This window comes from Schistocerca nitens, chromosome 1 (genome assembly GCF_023898315.1).
Source record: "Schistocerca nitens isolate TAMUIC-IGC-003100 chromosome 1, iqSchNite1.1, whole genome shotgun sequence".
NCBI classification, from domain to species: domain Eukaryota; kingdom Metazoa; phylum Arthropoda; class Insecta; order Orthoptera; family Acrididae; genus Schistocerca; species Schistocerca nitens.
In genome coordinates this window covers 94,624,132-94,648,149 of record NC_064614.1, presented here as the reverse complement: position 1 = coordinate 94,648,149, position 24,018 = coordinate 94,624,132, and the positions used below count along the sequence as shown (strand labels likewise).

Sequence of the window (24,018 nt, the reverse complement as noted above, 5' to 3'; positions counted from 1 at the left end):
TCCACTCGGCTAGTGTACCCAGGTCAGTCTGAAAACCAGCTTACAACTCCTTTGCTACGAGTCTCTTCCATCTGTCACCATACTGCTCTGTGATGACTGCCCCAACTGCTGCCGAGTGCCTTCTCACCACAGCCTCATGGCTCTAAGACCACTGACGGGGTCGGGTGTTCTTTTATTGTCGGGGCACAAAGTTTCAAATACCGGCTCCATGGCCATTGTTCGGTCTTCACAGCTGAGCTCTTTGCCCTCTACCAGGCTGTCCTTTACATCTGCCGCCACCGACATTCTGCATATGTCATCTGCTCCGATTCCCTGAGCGCTATCCAGAGCCTCAGTGATCCGTACCCGGTTCACCCTTTCGTGCACCGGATCCAACGCTCTCTTCAGCAGCTGGTGGACGTCGGTTCTCCGGTTAGCTTTATGTGGGTTCCTGGCCATGTCGGTATCCCTGGGAACGAAGCTGCAGATGCCGCGGCCAAGGCTGCGGTCATCCAGCCTCGGACAGCTTCTTGTTGTGTCCCTTCGTCAGATTGTAGCAGGGTAATTTGTCGGCGCATTTTATCGCAGTGGCATGCCGATTGGGCTGCACTTACAGACGACAAACTTAGGGCCCTGAAACCTCTTCCCGTGGCTTGGACGTCCTCCTCACGCCCTTCTCAGCGGGAGGAGGTCGTTTTGGCCCGGTTACGAATTGGCCACTGCCGGTTCAGCCATCGCCATCTGCTGACGGCTGCGCCGGCGCCGTTCTGCCCATGTGGCAATTGCTGACGGTCCGCCACATTTTAACGTCCTGTCCGGATTTTAACACCCTGCGTCTTGATCTTGGCCTGCCATCTACTGTAGAAGCCATTTTAGCGGATGACCCACGAGCAGCTGCTCGCGTTCTTCATTTTATCAATTTGACAACCCTCTCAAAGGACATTTGATTATGCTGTTTTCCTTTTTTAATCCTATGCCTGTCAGTCTGTCTTTTATCGTGTTTTCCGTTTCGTTGCTGTTTTAAACTTGTGACTCGCGGTGCATTCCTCACGTAGTCTGGGCGCTAATGACCGTTGAAGTTGTGCGCCCTAAAACCACAAAAAAAAAAAAATCACCACAGCCTCGGGGTGGCACTGGTGTCCAGCACATTACTTCTTGCAGGCTCACAGCGTACGACAGCGTACGAGTTTGGCGTTGTCTTTTCAAATGAGTCTTGGTACTGTTGGATGTAGCCGTTTGCAAATAGTGGGGAAGGGAGAACAGATACTTTGTACCAGAATTACCACTAGCCACACTCCGTAAGGTGCCTTGTGGAGTACAAATACAGGCTCAGAGGAGAACTAACATCGTCAGTTACCATTCGCTATGGTCATTAAGGCACAGAACTTTGCGTGAGTGTGGGGTGCCATTGGCTATACAACATGAGTACGTGTGATTCGCATAACTGGTAGTTACTGCAACCATTCCATTTCTGATGCGGTTAGGTCAGTGATTGTGCCATATGTTACAAGGTCTCGCAAGGGGAACCCACCACAGGTAACTCTCTGATACAGTTGACAGCTTGATAGGATGAAACTAAAGGTACACAAATTTTGGTTTAAGTGCCAACACTCAATAGCTTCCGAATAAATGACGGTCAAAGTTTCGACGCGATTTTTTCAGCCTTCACAATCGGTGTAAAACGAAGTTGGTAGCGCAGGGCCCAAGAGCACAGTTACGAAATATTTCAGCCTGTGTTCAAAGCCAATCTTAGGATTTTTTCTTTTGTTGTTGCGGAAGTATGTGGCATTTATTGTGCCATCGTGAAAAACAATTTAATTAATCTCAAATACAGATTTCACATCTTATTAATAATATATATCGTCATAACTCAAAAGGCGTAACATCTTTCGGAAAACTGCTACCAAGTTTTCGTTTCACTCAAAGAAGTTCGTCACAAATTTGATCCTAGAGTCCATCAAGACGTAAACCAAAGATGGCGTGTCGCCGGTACTGTCGTAACCTACACCAGTAAATATGCTGGTAGTTTGTGAAGCACGTTCTCCAGATCTCACCCGTTGAAAAATAACCGTTCATGGGTTGCCAGGAGAGTGGTAAGCGAACATTCACCATCCACTGAAAATGAACTGTCCTAGTCTACGATCCATTCAGTCAGCCTATAAAACAAGCGAATTATACGATTTCTTTGGAAAAACCAAAGCAATCAATGTAAATGGTTTTTTCATATTGATTCTTGGACAACATTGTCTTTTTGTTTTAAGAAAGTCAGTCAACACTTTTGCTCCGTCCAAAATGTGTGTCCATGACGGAAGTCCTGCAGTTTGCAAATCTTACCTGAAATCAAAATACAATGTTCTTAAGCTACAGGCTATTGCGCCCGTAGTAATAGCACAATTTTGTTGAAATCTGAAAAAAATGTAAAATGAGGGACGTTTGACACAAGCTGTAGTTTTGTCGTGTGTATTTAGTCATATGTTTTACAATAAGTAATGAATAAAGTAAAATAAAAAATTAGTCTATTACTCCTTGCGGACATGCCCGAAGAGTAATTTAACCAAATTTCAGAAGTGTCTTTATTAGTGTGCCCACAAATGATTGTCAGCTTCAAATACGGTGTATTTAGTTTTTTAAAATATAAATCCTAATTTTATAGGTTCAATCCCGTCTCCGGCCATCCTGATTTAGGTTTTCCGTGATTTCCCTAAATCACTTCAGGCAAATGCCGGGATGAATCCTTTGAAAGGGCACGGCCGATTTCCTTCCCCATCCTTCCCTAACCCGAGCTTGCGCTCCGTCTCTAATGACCTCGTTGTCGACGGGACGATAAACACTAAATCTCCTCCTAATTTTATAGGTTGACTGAGGAAAATTGACGCCTAACTACACTACGCTGCAATATATACTATAACACAGTGTATTTCAAACTGAAAGAATGCGTTGCGGGCACACTAATAAGGATATCTTTCTGAAATTTCGCTGACTTACTCCTTCGGCATGTCCATAAGGAGTAATAGGCTCCAGATTAATATAACTTCGTTTGTTACTAACCGAAATAGTAGCCTAACTTTACTTTTGATGTGATTGTGGCGTAAAAGATAAATGCTGATCGGATTTAGCTGCTTCGGGCGTAGCTTCTAATCAGGGTGCGGCTGTTCATCAACGTTCACACCATGATAAGGGTTTTGCAATAACCAAGGCAAAGATGTTTTTACACTTTCTGACTTAATATAGTCTGTTTACACACAAAATGAGGCACACTACTGTCGTCTCGAACTTGTAGTTAATATCATCGCAGGTCAGAATTGTTGGTATGCGTCACACACTATACAATGATTAACATACACAGTCCTCACTGCAATCCAGTGATTGGTCGGCGCGGTTAACTTGAACAAGAAAATACAGCACACTGAAAACCTCTGTAAAATACTTGTCAGACATACCATACGTCACGAATCGGTAATGTTTTGCTGAGCGTCAACCCACGGCGGTGGGGACTCATTCAGCCGGTACGACGCAATGCGTAGCTCGCGGCTCTGTCCTCACTCGGTGAACTCCAAACTCTTAACTCCACTGGCTCTTACTTTCTTAGCGCTAGCGGCGCTTGACAATAGGTTTTTCCTACCATCGACCTGCGCGGGACAAAAATGGGTTTATCGTTAGGTAAGGAATCGCGGACTCCTTACAGCTAATTTATTTTAATTTATTCATTAGTTACTGTAATAAAAAACATGACCAAATACACATGCCAAAACTGTATCTTTGTTTAAAACGTCCGCCATTTTATTATTTTCAAATTTCAAAAAATTTTACCGTTACTCCGTATGCAGTGTGCTACAGCTTAAGAAAATTGTTTTAATTTCATATCAGATTGGCGGACAGCAGGACTTGCGTCATGGATAAACCTCGTTTTGAACACAGCAACTCCTGGAATGGGGAGGGGGGCTTAATGATAACTGACTTTCTCTAAAAATAACCTGACAATGCTGTCCCAAATAAATTATGTGTAAAAATATTTGTTGATAATGTTTTTGGGAAAAATTAACTAAATATCGCTTCACTCAAAACTTCCGGGCTACTAGGCCGTTGTCTATGTATAAAACTTTCTCCTAACGTTTACTCTCAGACTGCGAATGACATCTTCGGAGGTAAAGTGGCGAACTGCAACAAGAACTCGAGGGAGCGTCGAATATGGGCAGTGTAGAGGGCACAACACTCCGTCACGTGACGTCCGCTACGAGATTTTCTGGTAGTGTCAACATTCTCGAGTGAAAGTAATCATTCGTCATTCTTACTCTTTAACGTTGATATCCAAATTTTATCTAATTAAACTCTTTCCTCTTCTGTGTTAAAATAATCACGGTGTTCATAAATCTCAATAGCCTCTATACATATGGGCATGATGATGCAATGTTTTCGATGTCAATTTTATTTAAAGATCACCCTCTTGGTAAAGATGTTCCGCTACGTCCGATTTATCCGTTTATGTCCCAGGCGGCATTTCTTCTTGTGTTCAACCAGACTGTTCTTAACACTTCTTTTAGTGGTACTTACATAAACCCGACCACAATTAAAAGGGATTTTACACACACGCGATGTAGCCAAAGATGTATTGATGTGATGTTTCACATGCGTGGATATCTGGTATCTCAGAACCGCTGTGATTAATCGGTAAATGTGAGCATTTCATATATTCCATATGCATTGTTGCTACAACAAATACTGAGCGAATTGGAAACCTTTAAAACGTTCTCTTAATTTTTTCTGGGAGTGTATTTTTCAACATGGTCGAATACCTACTTCGCGACTTCATGTCGCAGCTAATAATAATAAAGTACATTACGTAATGCACAAATTAAATAGCCTTCACCTCTTCTGGGGAAATAATATGGTGTTGTGCATCGTCCACCTCATTTGGTGTTTGTGTCTGATGAAATCTAATTACCTGATAGTTTATCGATACTAGTTAGAAACTACTTCTTTTTTCGCAAATTCGATAGCCAAGGGTACTTTATTATAACGAGAACTCAGATTTTACAAATACGGTGAACTCCAGACAGGACCGAATATGTAAAGGCATAAGACAATAGGTTAAAGAAATGTAAACTTAAGTTTCATTTGTAGATTTAGAGAAAGGTTATGACAATATCGTCCGGAAAACATACTTTCAAATTCTAAGGGTTCAGGAGTAAAAGAAGGGGAGCGAATAGTAATCAACTTGTACAGAAAACAGAGTGCAGTTAATTGGAGGACATTAACGGGTATGAGGAAGGAGTGAGACAAAATTGTAGCATTGTTATTCTATCTGTACACTGGGCAAGCAGTAAAGGAAACCAAGAAGAAATTCAGGAGAATAAATAAAAACGTCATTGTAATTGTGTGAGAGGCGGTAAAGTATCAGTAAGTGGAAGAGCAATTGAATGGAACGGTTTGTGCCTTTAAGAGATTGTAAGATGCAGCTCAACAAAATTAAAACAATGGCAATGAAAAGGAGACGAATTAAATCAGGCAGTGCCGTAGTCAGATTTGCTATTTGGGCAGTAAATAATTGATGGGTGAAGTATAGGGGATATAAAATGCAGCCTGTCTGCAACAAAAAAAGCGCTTCTGAAAAATAGAAATTTATCATGTAAAACATATTTAAGTGGAAGGCATTTGTCTTGAGTGTAGAACTGTATGGAAGCGACACACGGACAATAACAGTCTACGCAAGAGGAGAATGGAAGCTTTTGAAATGCGGTCCTATCGAAGATGGGCATGTCGCTCAACTAATGAGGATATGTTGAATAGAACAGCGGAGAAAATTTGTAACATAACTTGACTAAAAGAAAGGATCGGTTGGTAGGACACATTAAGGCATCAAGGGATCCTCAGTTTACTACTCGAAGGAATTGCGGGCTGTAAAAATTGCAGAGGGAGGCAGACGAGTACAGTAAGCAAATGCAAATGGGTGTGGATTCGGAGAGAAAGGGCTTTCAGAAGATAGAGTAGCGTGAAGAGCTGCATCAAAGAAGCCACAAGAATAGCACTAAGATTTACCAACAGGAAAGCGAATTCTCACTATTCAACGTTCGTTTTGATAGCAATAGGAAATTTTCTGCATTTAGTACAATGATTCTAATGCTGCAGTTAAAATTTTTCTCGTCCCATCATATCCTATACGTGCTTGATTAGTGGTGGCGCAGTGGTTAGCACACTGGACTCGCATTCGGGAGGACGACGGTTCAATCCCGTCTCCGGCCATCCTCATTTAGGTTTTACGTGATTTCTCTAAATCGTTTCAGGCAAATGCCGGGATGGTTCCTTTGAAAGGGCACGGCCGATTTCCTTCCCCATCCTTCTCTAACCCGAGCTTGCGCTCCGTCTCTAATGACCTCGTTGTCGACGGGACGTTAAACACCACTAACCTAACCTAACCCTCCAATAAGACGAAAGACGGTTGTAGCTTACCGCACCCTATACCGTAATGCCTGCGGTGGAGGAAGTGGGTCTCGAATGAATGCGCTCTACTTTATAGTGTTCGCAAGGTCTACCTCGTACCGGAAATCGAAAGTCACTTGCTTGCAGGCACACTCTCTCATCGCTGAAGACCACGGAGTGCTAGTCTATGTTTCAAGTGATCCTCTGACGGCACGAGTCGAGCCGCGCACGTTATGCTGTGGCGTGAGTGGAAGGCGGGTTAGAGGTGTGCATGCCCGTAGTCCCCCTGCTAATAACTGGTTCGCGACATCTCTTCTTGACACGTCTGGACTCACAAGCCCTCCTATCTGTGCTGTGGTAGCTGTACGATCTACCACTGCTGCCCTTACAATACGATCTTTGCGGTCGTCTGTGTTGCGTGGACGTCCGCAAACTCATCTAGGGTTGTCAGAATGTTCGCGTGAGCACTGCTACCATCATAGTTGCATAACTCGAGCAGAATTTGAGCCCTTCTAAACTCGCTCAGTTGGCTTAGAGAGCACGAGTACCTCTATGGCGTGGTTGCCCGCTTCCTCCCACGTTTGCACCACACGGAGCATTCTCGCTGTCAGTTTTCCCTGTTAGAGGGTAGATGCAAATGGCGCTCTGGTAACTATGCCACTACGCTACCTGTTGGCGGACGACGTTGAAACTATTGTGTGTACCAGCCCCGGGTCTACGATGTTTCCGAACCGGAGCAAAAACTTCACGGTGGAACCCCACCCCCTCCCCATCAAGCGTTTGATATAGGACGCAAAAAAATTAAAAATATTTTTTCAAAAATATGTTCATTTTTAGCGCACATGTTCCTGAAGTTTGATTTATAAAACTTGCATGTTTGAGAATTGTAACACATGTTATTTGGTCTTACGTGTGCCAAAAGTGCAGTGCCACGCGTCTTCACACAGCATTCTTCTGCCGCACGACACTTTATTTCGCTCTGTGAAATTCAAACGTGTATATTTTCCAATAGAAGCCATCAAATGTATGAGAATAATGGAAATTAAAATGTCTTGTGGTGCCTCTCTTGCTCCCAGTCCGCCGGTTTCACGTCTTGCCCCCTTAAAAACTCGCAATACTAAGAGGAATCATTTGTGACCGGGAGAATAAGACCTCTTCAGAAAATTTGCAGTCTTTATTCCCTATTAGCTAATAACTTTCTTTTGTGTGTGCCGTAAATAAATCAATTAATATACCATTAAAGACAAGAGACAAGCAAGACAGTACGTATTTCTTCACACTTTAGGACTCAGCATTTTTCTCTCTCTAATCTTGGTACAGCTTTACACAGCGTGCTTTCGTTTCTGGGAAAGAATCTACTACTTCATCAAGGTTCGTCGAACTTTTTACATCACGAAAAATCAAGAATACTGAAAAAGCTGTTAATACGAATAGTACCCAGACTGGTGTAGTTTTCGATTTGATTACCTCTATTTTGTCACTGTCTGCTAGGTAAAACGAAATAATCCTTTCTAATATTGCAGCAATTATACCACACGCCAGGTAAGCGAGACTATTTTGGCACAAATGGTCATTTTTATCTACCTCATTTACATAACACCACAGACTATAACACACGAAGTACCAATATGAAATGCAATTACGCAAACTACAAGCAAAAAAGTTTTATGTTGGCAAATAGTTTCAAATTTCATTCATATACTTCTTCTGTATAATAAGTGTGATGTCCCTGTATCTTCTCCTTCCTCTTTCTAACAGTCAATCTTGCCATCACTAATTCTGTAGCTATTCCTGCCATTGTCAAAACTTATTCTCTAGTTAAATTCACTAACCTTGCCAGTATCATCGGTTTAGTTATCCCGCTTTTATTCTCCAGTTACACGTTATTACGTGTTCGTGCGACGCGTTTTCCGCTGCGGACGTTACATTTAAAATTATGGCGTCCGCTTTCTTGTGGAACTGACTGTACTGCCCATCCCTACGCATAATCCGATGTCTCCCGTTGGAGGAGGACCGAAATCCGGCATACCGTGTGTCAGGAAGCAGTGAAACGTCCCCTTTTGAAAAATTTATACGAGACTGTTTATCCTGACACACAATATTTTGTTAGCGCAACGCAATCTGACTTTCAAAAATCCCTACAAAAGTATGGCCCTGACTAACATTAACCTATACCTTTCACAAATCACTTACCTCACAAAAAATCTTAGCTACTCAAGCTACTGCAATACAGCGAGCGCCACTACTGCCAGCTAAATAAAAGATTCAAACTACTCAAGGCACTAACTACTGATAGGCATAGTTAGCAAATGAAAGATTTTGATAGAGAACAAACAATGTATTTACCTTAAGTCATCAAAAGTCATAATATATATAGGAGTTCATAACATCCATTCTTACAAATATCAAAACTCCGCCATTTCTCTCCCCACATCCACCACTGCTGTCGGCTCACCTCCAACTGTGCTTGTTCGTCCCAGTTCCAAATAGTATTTTTTCCAGTGAGAGAACAAAGTTTTGGTGTAACTAGAATTTGCATATTCAGAAAACGACGGTAAAAATTTACAAGACCTAGAAAACTGCGGACTTGTCTTTTTGTGGATGGAACTGGAATGGCTCTGATTGCTTCTAACTTTTCAGGATCCGGCTGAATGCCTTCAGAAGAAATAATGTCCCAAAAACCTCACCTTTGACCTACCGAATTCAGACTTTTCCAAGTTAACTGTATTTCCAGATTCTGCAAAAATACGTAACAAACTGTTAAGGATGCGATTATGTTGTTCCCATGAGGCTTCTATCAGAATATCGTCCACATATAAGGTGATGTGACGTTTTAAGAACTCAGGTAATATGGAATTTAGCCCGCGAATAAATGCTGCCGAAGAAATGTTCAAACCAAAAGGAAGTTTCCGAAACTGATAACAAACGCCGAAACAAAGGAAAGCTGTGTATTTTCTACATTCTGGATGAAGTTCGATCTGATAAAAGCTGGATCTGAGATCAATGGAAGACAACACTTTTACAGCATTAAAATTTTGAAGTTCTTCCAACGTTTGCGGCCTATCTATTTCAGGAATGATGATAGTATTGATTTGTCTCGAATCTAAGACAAGCCTGATCGATCCATTTTTCTTCTCAACATGTAATGGATTGTTGTATGAGCTTACTGCAGGCTCAATAATGCCCTCGTCAAGCATAGATTGTACTTCTGTTCTAACACGGTCCCTATAATGCGCCGGAATTACGTATCGTCTAACACAAAATTTAGTATGCTCACGAACACGAAATTGGTATTGAAATCCCTTGATTGTTCCTGTTTTGTGAGTAAAAACTGTGGAATGTGCTTGTAAAACCTCAAAAAGGTCCTGCCTATCACTGTCATTACAATTGTCAATTTTTTGAATTTTATTCTGAATTAACTCATTAGTTTCAAATATGCCGTCGATATCATCCCTGTCAGTACTTGCAGAGTGATTGTTAGTGTCTAGTTCCGTAGAAAATTCCGAACTGTTGTCTAACAGGAGGTAAAGCCTATTAATTTCTTCGTCATGGTTTGAGAGCCAATCTTCAAATTTCAAAGCTACTGACTTACCTTTTTCTAAACTTATTTCAGCATCGTGAAAGCTTAAGATTGCTTTGTATTCATTCAAAAAGTCTACTCCCAGTATAATTTCCGTCGACAATAATGGAACAATAAGAAAGTTCATAGAGAAGCTGTGGCTTTGACAAAAGAATTCTAAGTTGGTTTGTTGGCGTACATCTACACTTTTTCCAAAGATTGCACCTTGTAATTTAATCTTACGTAACGGAAGAGTGGGGTAATCGTTAGATTTGTTGCATTTGCTAAAGGCTGTTTCACTAATTACTGAAATGGGACAGCCAGAGTAAAGTACTGCCGTAAATTTTACGTAATTTACTGTAATGTGAATCACAGGATAAGCACAGTCTCGTATAAATTTTTCAAAAGGGGCCGTTTCAGCAGCAGTGGATTTTCCTGTACGGTTCACAGGTGGTACTTCTCCTGGTGCGCGCTTCGCGAGCAGATGGCCTGCACTGCACTGCGTGTGGTGTGTGGCGTGCAGAGCGCGCCAGCTTTTACGAGCGCCGTTAACATCGGTCCTTCCTGCTGGGCAATCAGCGCAAATTGCCTTCTTTCATCGCCCATCAAGACGTGTTGGCTGACTATGCGGGCGTCCCGCATGTCGCCTCAGCCACACGTTATCCGTCGTCCAGTTCTCTTTCATCTTAATGTGAGGGCTTCTGAATGTGAAACACTATTGTCGATATAATCTATAACGGTCTTATCTAACTTCGTCTGTTTGTACTTAATGTGACTTCTGTATAAGCATGCTCTTTGATGTAAATCGATGAGAATGTTTGCAACAGCCCCTCGCTTCTAAACTGATACGGTTATTACTCAGCTTAGCCGCGAGTCCGTAGAGGGTGGTATATGTGACGTACAGTATGACTGGTCAGCATTTCCACCCGGAATTTGCGAGTGTAAGTCGAACCTTCCTTGACGCTCGGTGAAGCTCTCGTAAGTGTCGTCCCGTGAAGATTCTTCATTGACGCATTGGATGTCTCTGTCGGTGGAAGCTAATTATCTGAAATTGCTGTCGATCAACTTCGGGGTATCTATTTACTCGAAATTAACATTCAGAAAGCCGTAATATCACTTTTATTCCTATTAGATCAATAATGAAACACTCATGTCACAAACTACTCGTAACCGAGAGCATGGCTACCATCTAACAAGACAGGAAGAGCTCTTAATGCCGACTGCCGACTTTGGCGCGCAATCCGTATCTCTTACTAGTTTCATCACAGTTCGTGGATTTCCGGTCAAGTTCGTACTTACTAAGATATGCATTTGTTAATGAACGGGTGTGAATTTTAACGAGGCAAAATTATGATAAATAGTTTTAAACATCCAGAGGCTCCTCCTAGTATTCGTGTTGTCATAAATGACTTTAATTATTAAATATAAACAAAATCGGTGACTTTGGCGCCAAGATGGCGGTACTTCCCGTCATGTACATGTCCCAGGCTGACGCTTGGTGCAACGGTCCAGCGCCGAGCCCCACCCCACTACGCGCGACATATGGTCGCTTCGTCACCTAGCGTGGGAAATGCTCTCCGACTCATGGCCGGCTACGGACTACAGCACTTCCTATCTATCATGAATACATCAATGAGAGACAAGAATTTATTAAAATTGGTAAAATGTCTTCCTCACGTAAAACGCACCTTACACGTTTTATTCATTACTTCTGATAATCTATGTAATTGTAATTTATCTACAGATGTAATTTCAAAAGTAATGTGCTGTAAAAGAACGTAAAAGTTAAACCGTAATTCTAATAGTGATTCATGCATAGGGAAAGTAGGTTTGTATCCTGTAAAACTTGGAAGTCCCTCCGCATCGGAACTGGCTAGGCGGGAATAGAAAAGGTGGACCTGACGGTCGAACTGCAAGGCTCCTTTGTGACATGAGTCAGTCTGTAGCTAGCATGAAAAGAGTGCGCATCTTGTAAACTGAAAGAGCCGAGAAGAACTGCAAGATTATATAATGCAGCATCGGATGCGGAAGTAATTCGGCGTATTATTCGTGGCATACTTTGGTCAGCTCTGCACTATGAAAATCCGATGCTAAGATGTTTTTGAAACCTTGTTGCACAGGAAGCCCCATGGATACTTTCGCCGCCGTTTTCGAAAAACACAGGAGATAGAGATTGCCACTACCTTCTTGTCAAATCATCACTTGAGTACTGTATAATTGCACAGACCAGTTATGTGGTTCTGTTTTCAATTATTATTGTTCCGTAAACCTTCTGTTGAGCACGGTATTTGATCCTTAGTCATTTACCTAAATAGGGTCCTATCCCAAGTGCTGCGACAAATAAGAGTATCCTAATTTACTGCACTGAAAAGCAAATTATCCTCCTTAACAAAAGTAGAGTACCAAAGTACATAATTATTTAGTGAGCATAAGTTTTGAAGTAATCCTCGAAGTTTTGTAAATGGGCAGTTGAAGTTTCCTCAAAGTACAATTACTAAGAAAAGATTTAAAGTATCCAGTTCAGTGATTTTTCTTATTGAAAACAGTGTTTACAATTCCCTGTTTTATGTAGTGAACCGTGTTTCTCATTGTGTTGTGACTAGTGTGTTCAGGCTCGATCTGAGTCTATCGATAAATTAGATTCTGGGTCCCCATGCTAATAGTTGAGCCAGATTTAAGTCAGACCGCTATAACAGCAATTAAGACTAAGCAAATGGCTACAAATATCCAAACGACTAGATCCAGGAACCACCTGCTCCACTTGAGCTAAATAATATAAGGGAGTGAATGTTCCTTGAGAAAGCCAATAATAATCAGTACAAAAGATACAATTACTTCATATCTATGGTAGTAATGTGGTGTAATTAAACTGACAAAAGAACCTTTTGTCCAAGTCAGTAGTGCTACACCATTAGTAATAATTTATCTACAACTATCATTATATTCCTACTGTAATGTACAGATAGTGTTATTCAGTCAGTTGTTGCCAAAGCGCATTAACACTCCTCCTGTGTAATAAAGTCAAATCACTGGTACATTACTTGCTAAATTGTGCTATTGTCTTATATTTTATCAAAAAAACAGAAGTTCATTATCAAGTAAAGTCAATTCCAATAGTTAACTTTCTTTCTGAACCATGCTGGTACTGGGTACAGCTTTGCCTAATTAAGTTGGTTCCAGTTTCCTTTCACGTAACTACAGTTTACTTGATTACTAATAGAATGTTGATTAGTTTCCCGTTTGTTTTGCTATTGTTACTCTCAATGCCAGTTTCTCCACAGTCTAAAAACGGACTCACCATTCCACTGCACACAGTCACGATCACAAAATAAAAAACCTTTCACAGGAGTAACATGATCGATATACTAATTTAAAAGCAGCCGGTAGTGTCATAAATGGAAACTGCTCTGGTGACAGTACGTATCACACTTCCACATTTGAAGGAGCCGTTCTGCTTCTAAGACCTCCAAATGTGTCTTCAAGGACTGATCCACGGTTCGGTTCGTAGGTGGTGAGAAACATTACAGGAGTGTCATAACCTGGTACTATTAAGCCTCATGCTGGACGCCAAATGTCTCGGCTTAGGGCTCTAATAATCCCAAATATGTGTGTTGACTTAAAAAAATGGTAGAATGTATGAAAGTTTGAAAATGAGTTTCTGAACAAGTCGACGGCGGTAATTAATAAAATTAGAATACGGTGCCCCAGGAGGCGGCGATCGCCAGTGAGCTAAAGTGATGATAAATACAAAATCAAATAGGGGTAATGCAGGAGTAGGTTTAATAATGAATAAAAAAATAGGAGTACGGGTAAGCTACTACCAACGCATAGTGAACGCATTATTGTGGCCAAGATCGACACGAAGCCCACGCCTACTACAGTAGTACAAGTTTATATGCCAACTAGCTCTGCAGATGATGAAGAAATTGATGAAATGTATGAGGAGATAAAAGAAATTATTCAAATAGTGAAGGGAGACGAAAATTTAAGTCACTGGTGACTGGAATTCAAGCGTAGGAAAAGGGAGAGAAGGAAACATAGTAGGTGAATATGGATTGGGGCTAAGAAATGAGAGGAAGCCGTCTGGTAGAATTTTTCACAGAGCATAACTTAATCGTAGCTAACACTTGGTTTAAGAATCATAAAAGGTTGTATACATAGAAGAATCCTGGAGATACTAGAAGGTATCAGATTATATAATGGTAAGACAGAGATTTAGGAACCAGATTTTAAATTGTAAGACATTTCCAGGGGCAGATGTGGACTCTGACCACAATCTATTGGGTATGAACTGTAGATTAAAACTGAAGAAACTGCAAAAAGTTGGGAATTTAAGGACCTGGATAAACTGACTAAACCAGAGGTTGTACAGAGTTTCAGGGAGAGCATAAGGGAACAATTGACAGGAATGGGGGAAAGAAATACAGTAGAAGAAGAATGGGTAGCTTTGAGGGATGAAGTAGTGAAGGCAGCAGAGGATCAAGTAGGTAAAAAGACGAGGGCTAGTAGAAATCCTTGGGTAACAGAAGAAATATTGAATTTAATTGATGAAAGGAGAAAATATAAAAACGCAGTAAATTAAGCAGGCAAAAGGAATACAAACTTTCAGATTTGGGGCACAGTGCATGTCCACATTCTCAATTAATTCGTTCACTCAAAGCAAATACGACTGGTAAGAGATTTACAAAATGTTTCGAAACACAGAAATACAATTTTAATTAAGCTACATGCTAGTTACGCACATTAACTACATAACAAGAACGTCAGCCTATCATAGGTTTAAAGTTTTATTAGTAATGCTAAGAAAGCAAAGCATCGAATTCTTTAGTGACTATGTGTATTCGTATTTAGCACTTTAATGCCAATTTAATGCGCGATTGTTTCTACACTAAGGATATTTTGTTGAATGACTAATGAAGTACCCAATTTTACTTTATTCATTTTTTGTAAAATATTGCAAGCTTTGTTTGATGCGTATGTGCAAAGATGCGCATAACAATGAATTTCTTTACTATGTTACAAATTATCATAAACGGCATGGCCCTTAAAACTCTCGTCGTTTCTCCAATCTGTAAGGTTTCCTCAAATTTAGAAATAGGGTACATGCTTTGTAGCCATGTCAGTGTCTCCTACGAGAATAGCTTTGTAGCTGAGGGCGTCGAGACGCACGTGTGGTGCAACTACTTCAGCGAGCAGTTAAGGCGTGCTCTTAAGCCCCAGTTATCTAAAAATTGGATCTAAGAATAATACCCCCTCCACCAAACATGACTGTCGCCACACAATTTTAACACTCCACAGACGCCGGGGAAGATTTTCATTACAGAATTTGGTCAATTCTGGACCACTAAGAACCTAAGACTAAGGTATAATCTTTCTCTTCTTATCTCCCCACAATTTCATGTGTTGGCTGACTGCCTCATTTTGTTTATTTCACTCTCCTAGGTTGCGGTTTTTATTGTTGGACAGGAAGTTTTGCAGTATTGATCAGCAACCTGAGATTCTCTGCCGTATGGTGACTTCTGTGGCATTAGGTTTCCTCATAGCTCTTCTTGTCTCTTCCACACATCCTATGGTGTTTTTTAATTTCGAAATAAAATTAAAATTTTTTTCGTTACTCTTTTTTTCATTCTGGGAGTTTAATAAGAACAATAAGATGAATAAAATGTTTTTATATTCCGGTGACAATGATTTGTTTAAGTAAGTGCTTAGTACATCACACCAGCATAACTTCAAAGTAACTGCAGTTCAGAGAAACACATAATTAGAAACCCATTTGTTTGATAATTTGAGACGTACGGGTTTCACGCAACGGAGTTAAATTCTATAACCGCAACAAGCACTCATTACTTTGGCAACATCATCATCCACGCAATATAATAATAAAGTGTACACTCACCATTATCAGTATCTCCCAACGCACAAACATTGTGAACGCAGTTTTAATAGTTTGCATAACATACATGGCAAACGAGTAGCCCTAAGTTATTGTAATCCCTGTTGTTGAGAACCTTTTCACGAGGTGATGAAGTGTTGGTGCCAAGTGAAGGCGTCACAGTCCATCTGGAGACAACATATTAGCTTGCTATTGGCTGCGAGGAAAGCAGACCGTTATAAGGTAGTGAGAATTTATCTGGCCCCTAATTGACCAAAGGATCTGAGGCAAATATTGCGATGTCAGTGCTGCTTAGAGTAGTGAGAGTAGCTCAAGAAAACTACGGTTGCGAGTGTAAAGTTTCGTGAAACGATTGAGCTGTAGTGTGGATAATGTGGTTCGCTCCTCCGAATATTAATGAGAGTGGTGTTAAGCAGTACTGAGTTAGTGTGTGACATTGTACGAGTGACAGGTTGTATATTCATTTGGTGTGGTGACTGCTGTGGTAAGACAGCACAAAATAATGCATCTCTGAAATAATACTGAAGTGCTCTTTATTGCAGAGTAGATCCTCATTTTCCTGTAACCTTAATCTAGCGTTACCACGGCCACGGATTGTCTTCTGCAGCAGATGGGACATAGACATCTTTGGAAGACGCGAGGTCAGTTCCAGAAACTATGCGAGGTGTGCCTGATGTATATGTTCAACTACAGACCCCCCGTGTACCGTGAGCGTGTTACAACCAGCTAACGTAGCTGAGGTGGTGCACTGTGTAAATGGGACGACAGTTACTTCTTTCAGTCGTTTTCGCCAACGTTCCAGAGAGTCAATCTGTGTTTTTCTTAGTGGAGGGGTCTTTCTGTCTGACCCTGCCTGGAGTTTACCGCTTATACCTGTTGACTCAGGAACCGTGTCGTTTTTGTTATGAAAAGCGCTTCTAATGTCACTGCTGATTGGTCGCTCGAAATGGTCACTCCTTCGTAAAAAAAATTGACTCGTTTTGGGCACATTTCATCTTGAAAATGTCAGATTGCTTTCATATGAACTATGGCGTCATATGCATATGTTCTCACCGTGAGTGTCACAGTTCGTATAAAGGCAATTTGTTTGACATTCTGAAGGTGGGCTGTACCCGAAACGCCTCCTTTTTATTTTTTTTATAAGCGTCCAGTTCATTCCAAGCGAACAACTTAGCAGTGCCATTAGAAGTGCTTTCTTTTACATCATGGTAGCAAATCTCCTGAGCGACTCTGTCGAAACCTATGTATTTTTACTGACAGCAGGAACGGCTATTCTGCTAATGGTAGGCGCCTTTATCTAGCTGTAGTGTTGTCAACTATTGGGACTAATCTTCAGACAGCGGAAGAGTATTTTGTGTTAAACACAGCTGCTAATTTTTCAGAATTTCCAGTAACTAATGAAGAGGTACTGACCGGAATCGGGGAGGAAAAATTTATGGCATGACTTGACTTCGCCGATAACGAGGCATCACTAACTCAAGACTTCGGTCATAAGAACATAAAAAAACACACACTCCGCCCCAGAGGGTTCACGACCCGTCATCTCAACACTAACACAAAATCTGGCAGGCGTCAGTTAGATCGGTACCAGACGTTGGATGTCGGTGGAGTAGCAACCAGAACACCAATATAGTTTGTGCTACGCGCTGTCGTCGAGGATAACGTGCGTAAACGGTGACTACTTACAAGGGAACCTCCCCATCGCACCCCCCTCAGATTTAGTTATAAGTTGGCACAGTGGATAGGCCTTGAAAAACTGAACACAGATTAATCGAGAAAACAGGAAGAAGTTGTGTGGAACTATGAAAAAAATAAGCAAAATATACAAACTGAGTAGTCCATGTGCAACATAGGCAACATCAAGAATAGTGTGAGCACAGGAGCGCCGTGGTCCCGTGGTTAGCGTGAGCGGCTCCGGCGTGCGAGGTCCTTGGTTCAAGTCTTCCCTCGAGTGAAAATTTTAATTTCTTTATTTTCGCAAAGTTATGATCTGTCCGTTCGTTCATTGACGTCTCTGTTCTCTGTAATAAGTTTAGTGTCTGTGTTTTGTGACCGCACCGCAAAACCGTGCGATTAGTAGACGAAAGGACGTGCCTCTCCAATGGGAACCGAAAACATTTGATCGCAACCGATTCCTCCACAGGAAAACACGTCTGATATATTCTATACGACACTGGTGACGGCATGTGCTTCACATGACAGGAATATGTTGTTGACCCACCTAACTTGTACACTTGGCGAATGGGTAAAAAGATTCTTCTACCTTGCCCGATTTAGGTTTTCTTGTGGATGTGATAATCACTCCCAAAAAAGTGATGAAAACATAAGAGTTTGTCACATAAACTGCAACAAATGAATGCAACAGTTTCACAGTCGCACAGTTTTGCCTGTGGTCTGTCAAAACATGTTTTTAACGTTTTCAAATTTTTCTGTGTGTAGACCGTCAAATCCTGCATATGTCCAAGCAAATCTGAACATGTCCTGGAATTTTGGAGAGCGAAGTTGATTATGTGTGAGTGCCTGAACTTTGATAATTGTCTGAAAACAAAAAATTAAACTTTTCACTCGAGGGCAGACTTGAACCAAGGACCTCTCGTTCCGCAGGTGCTCACACTAACCACGGGACCACGGCGCTCCTGAGCTCACACTATCCTTAATGTTGCCTATCCTGCGCATGGACTACTCAATTTGTATATTTTGCTTATTTTTTCATAGTTCCACATAACTTCTTCCTGTTTTCTCGATTGATCTGTGTTCAGTTTTTCAAGGCCTATCCACTGTGCCAACGTATAACTAAATCTGAGGGAGGGTGCGATGGGGAGGTTCCCTTGTTAGTAACACATGATCCACGGAACAGAGGAAAAAACTGTCGTATGGAGCTCCCATGGGGAAGTCGGCAGACCGTTAGTTCGTCGTACAAAGGGTCCCAGGTTTCAGCCTTGGTCATGCCAGTTTTTGTAGTGTAGTACGTGTGAAACTTGTGAGACAACATGTTTCTGACATGTCAAAGGACTGTTCAGAGTTTATAGACGTACGGCGGTGCTACCATCTAGCAGTCAATTCTTATTGTTTGCTGCTTTCACATAAAGTGAAACCGAACCGCCAAATCCGTTATAAACAAAAATGTATTGTAACCCACCTCTTAATTATAAGCTGCTCCTCGATCTGAAATATTTTATAATTATAAATCAAGAGATATAACTCTAAAAAGACTTTCTGATAACAACAGTCCTTTTATAGAACAGGAACATGTTGTTCCATACAAGTTTCACACACAACCTGCCAAGGCGATAGATCGAACCCGGGACCTTTTTTATCTCATTTAGATCGTTATTGTCCGTTCTGTTTCTTCGGGGCGGACGTCCCATGACACTTGTTCCTCATAGATCCATTATGTTAGCTTTTTTATTACAGAGGGCAGCTAACCCTCTCACCGAAAACTGAGCTACCGTGCTGGCAGATCTTTGGTAGAACAAACTAACGCTCTACCAACTTTCCCAACGGAGCTCTAAGAGACAAAATCAAATAGCCCTGAGCACTATGGGACTTAACTTCTCAGGTCATCAGTCCCCTAGAACTAAAAACTACTTAAACCTAACTAACCTAAGGACATCACACACATCCATGACCGAGGCAGGATTCGAACCTGCGACCGTAGCGGTCGCTCGGTTCCAGACTCTGAGACAGAAGCTAAGGTTATGCTTTTCCTGTGGTCTGTAGGTCATGTTAGCCATCACTGTTTATGCACGTTCTACAGAACGACAGCACATAGGACAAATTGCCGGAGTTCTTGCTAATGTATCGATCTAAAAGGTTTGGTACCGATCTGACAGTCTTATATCTGGAGGTTTGGGTTTGAGAGAGCTTCCGGTCGACTAATCCAATTTTGACTGCTCCTCGAAATTATTTAACCCTTAAGAATTCCACCCGGACAGGATCAAGAGCAGAATGTAGGTATTCTCTTTGTCCAGTGCTTCTGTAAGGAGCTGTCTGATGGCAGCACATTTACGAACTTTCCTGCACCGGAGCTTGGAGACACCCAGCAGTCATAGCGAGATTTGTCGCTCTACAAGCCTGCCATGTAGGGTCCGACCGCAACCCATTTACGAGAATTAGGTGGAGACCGGCACATCAGCCGCAGCCTCTGTAAAGCGTCCTTCCCTAGAGCCTGATGGTGTCATAGACCATGGCCAAACGAAAAGGACACAGGCACGTCTAGAGAATGAGTCGAAAGAGTTCGTTGCAACTCTGCGTTCAATGCAGCAATTAACAACATCGATGACGGCTGGAAAGTAATCTGCACAGGATTCTGCTTTAAAACGGACGTCACAGGCTCCGTAATGTTGGGGCGAATCTGGTTGTACCTCTGGGGTCGACCATAAAGCTGTCCTACTTTACCCGTAGGTCGCGCTGACAGGGCGGTAGAATTGCTCTAGCAGATAGATCGCAAAGGGAGCTGCTCTTTACGTAAAGTACTAACTTGCACCAAACACAAAAGCTGCAGTCCATCTTGTCTCGTCATACGTCCCACGCCATTCAGCGTGGCATTCTTTGTCCCTCACACGAATAGCGTGTATTGGCTGAAAACGTAGCTGATTCTTTGGCTGATGGGTTGTGATACAATGTTTTTTAATAAACAAGGATGGAAATAATATTTGCTATTTCGACTGTCCGCTCGAATTGAACTTGCACAAAACTAGCATTATTTCTCCTACGCCTACAATCACTCCACCTACGCACATTATACAAAATTCACTCGTGATGCGAAATTGCAAAGTCCCTGATTTCTGTCTCAAGCAAAGACACACATTATCAAAGTATAATCACAATCCCTCATAAGTTATTTCATTTCATTTTTAGCAAATTTTGAGACCTGTTCTCTAGTATTCTAAAATAAGCTGTACATTTTACAATTATCATGTAATGACATAAACTGTTTCCAGCGAAGAAAAATCAAAAGAGCAATAACAAGCAAAGCAATAGAGACAAATTATAAGCTGTAAATCAGTTAACGCAGACGGATGGTGCTAAGTAAGTAAGTAATCTGAAACAAAAGCAAGATAGAAAATTATAGGTGATTGCCCACAATTGTTGACAATCAGTTGGGAAAGCCTCAGAACTGCAGCTGGCCTTTAAAATTACTACACCAAGAAGTAATGCAGATGATAAAAGGGTATTCATTAGACAAACATATTATACTAGAACTGACATGTGATTACATTTTCACGCAATTTGGGTGCATAGATCATGAGAAATCAGTACCCACAAGGGAACCTCCCCATCGCACCCCCCTCAGATTTAGTTATAAGTAGGCACAGTGGATAGGCCTTGAAAAACTGAACACAGATTAATTGAGAAAACAGGAAGAAGTTGTGTGGAACTAGGAAAAAAATAAGCAAAATATACAAACTGAGTAGTCCATGGCAAGATAAGCAACATAAAGGACAATGTGTACAGAGGAGCGCCGTGGTCCCGTGGTTAGCGTGAGCGGCTCCGGCGTGCGAGGTCCTTGGTTAAAGTCTTCCCTCGAGTGAAAATTTTACTTTCTTTATTTTCGCGAAGTTACGATATGTCCGTTCATTCATTGACGTCTCTGTTCACTGAAATAAGTTTAGTGTCTGTGTTTTGCGACCGCACCGCAAAACCGTGCGATTAGTAGACGAAAGGACGTGCCTCTCCAATGGGAACCGAAAACATTTGATCGCAAGGTCATAGGTCAACCGATTCCTCCACAGGAAAATACGTCTGATATATTCTATACGACACTGGTGACGGCATGTGCGTCACATGACAGGAATATGTTGTCGACCCACGTAACTTGTACACTTGGCTAATGGGTAAAAAGATTCTTCTACCTTGCCCGATTTAGGTTTTCTTGTGGATGTGATTATCACTCCCTAAAAAGTGACGAAAACATGCGAGTTTGTCGCATAAACTGCAACAAATGAATGCAACAGTTTCACAATCGCACAGTTTTGCCTGTGCTCCGTCAAAACATATGTTTTTAACGTTTTCAAATTTTTTAATGTGTAGACCGTCAAATCCTGCATATGTCCAAGCAAATCTGAACATGTCCTGGAATTTTGGAGAGCGAAGTTGATTATGTGTGAGTGCCTGAACTTTGATAATTGTCTGAAAACAAAAAAATAAACTTTTCGCTCGAGGGTAGACTTGAACCAAGGACCTCTCGTCCCGCAGGTGCTCACGCTAACCACGGGACCACAGCGCTCCTAAGCTCACATAGTCCTTTATGTTACCTATCTTGGACATGGACTACTCAGTTTGTATATTTTGCTTATTTTTTTCATAGTTCCACATAACGTCTTCCTGTTTTCTCGATTGATCTGTTCAGTTTTTCAAGGCCTATCCACTGTGCCAACGTATAACTAAATCTGAGGGGGGTGCGATGGGGAGGTTCCCTTGCCAGAACAACCACATCTGACCGTAATAACGGCCTTGATACGCCTGGGCATTGAGTCACACAGCTTGGATAGCGCGTACAGGTACAGCTGCCCATGCAGCTTCAACACGATACCACAGATCATAAAGAGTAGTGACTGGCGTATTGTGACGAGCCAGTTGCTCGGCCACCATTGACCAGACGTTTTCAATTGGTGAGATATCTGGACAATGTTCTGGCAGGGCAGCAGTTGAACATCTCCTGTATCCAGAAAAGCCCGTACAGGACCTGCAACACACAGTCGTGCATTATCCTGCTGAAATGTAGGGTTTCGCAGGGATCGAGTGAAGGGTAGAGCCACTGGTCGTAACACATCTGAAATGCAACGTCCACTGTTCAAAGGGCCGTCAATGCGAACAAGAGGTGACAGAGACGTGTAACCAGTGGTATCCCATATCATCACACCGTGTGATACGCCAGTATGGCGATGACGAATAGACGCTTCCAATGTGCGTTCACCACGATGTCGCCAAACATGGATGTCACCATCATGATGCTGTAAACAGAACCTGGATTCATCCGAAAAAATGACTCGTTGCTATTCGTGCACCCAGGTTCGCCGTTGAGTACACCATCGCAGGCGCTCCTGTCTGTGATGCAGCGTCAAGGGGTACCGTAGACATGGTCTCCGAGCTGATAGTCCATGCTGCTGCAAACGTCGTCGAACTGTTCGTACAGATGGTTGTTGTCTTGCAAACGTCCCCATCTGTTGACTCAGGGATCGAGACGTGGCTGTACGATCCGTTACAGCCATGTGGATAAGATGCCTGTCATCTCGACTGCTAGTAATACGAGGCCGTTGGGATCCAGCACGGCGTTCCGTATTACCCTCCTGAACCCAACGATTCCATATTCTGCCAACAGTCATTGGATCTCGACCAACGCGAGGGGCAATGTCGCGATACGATAAACCGCAATCGCGATAGGCTACAATCCGACCTTTATCAACGTCGGAAACGTGATGGTACGCATTTCTCCACCTTACACGAGACACCACAACGACGTTTCACCAGGCAACGCCGTTCAACTGCTGTTTGTGTATGAGAAATCGGTTGGAAACTTTCCTCACGTCAGCATGCTGTAGGTGTCCCCACCGGCGCCAACCTTGTGTGAATGCTCTGAAAAGCTAATCATTTGCATATCACAGCATCTTCTTCCTGTCTGTTAAATTTCGCGTCTGTAACAAGTCATCTTCGTGGTGTAGCAATTTTAATGGCCAGTAGCGTTTATTCCCCGCAAGCTACCGTACGGTGCGTGGTGGAGGGTACCCTGTACCACTACTAGTCACTTCCTTTCCTGTTCCACTCTGAGGGGAAAAAGGACTGTCTAAAAATCTACGCATGAGCCCTGATTTCTCGTATCTTAACTTCTTGGTCGTTAGGCGAAATTTACATTGGCGACAGTATAATCGTTTCGCAGACTGCTTAAAGTGCCCGTTCTCTAAATTTTCTCAATTTTCCTCGACAAGAACATCGCCTTCCCTCCAGGGATTCCCATTTGAGTTCGCGAAGCATTTCCGTAACACTTGCGTGTCGCTCAAACCTACCGGTAACAAATCTAGCAGCCCGCCTCTGAATTGCCTTGATGTCCCCCTTTAAACCGAAATATTACGGATCCCAAACACTCGTGCAGTACTCCAAAATAAGTCACTAGCGTCCTATATGCAACCTTCTTTGCAGCAGAAATGAATTGACCATTCGTCTTCCCTAC

General features: G+C 42.1%; 1 protein-coding gene across 2 annotated transcripts in view; it reads left to right on the top strand.

The window, feature by feature from the left end:
• Positions 1–24,018, top strand: part of LOC126241704 (scoloptoxin SSD14-like) — a 588,477-nt gene that overhangs the window by 267,606 nt on the left and 296,853 nt on the right. The gene's annotated exons all lie outside the window — the stretch shown is intronic.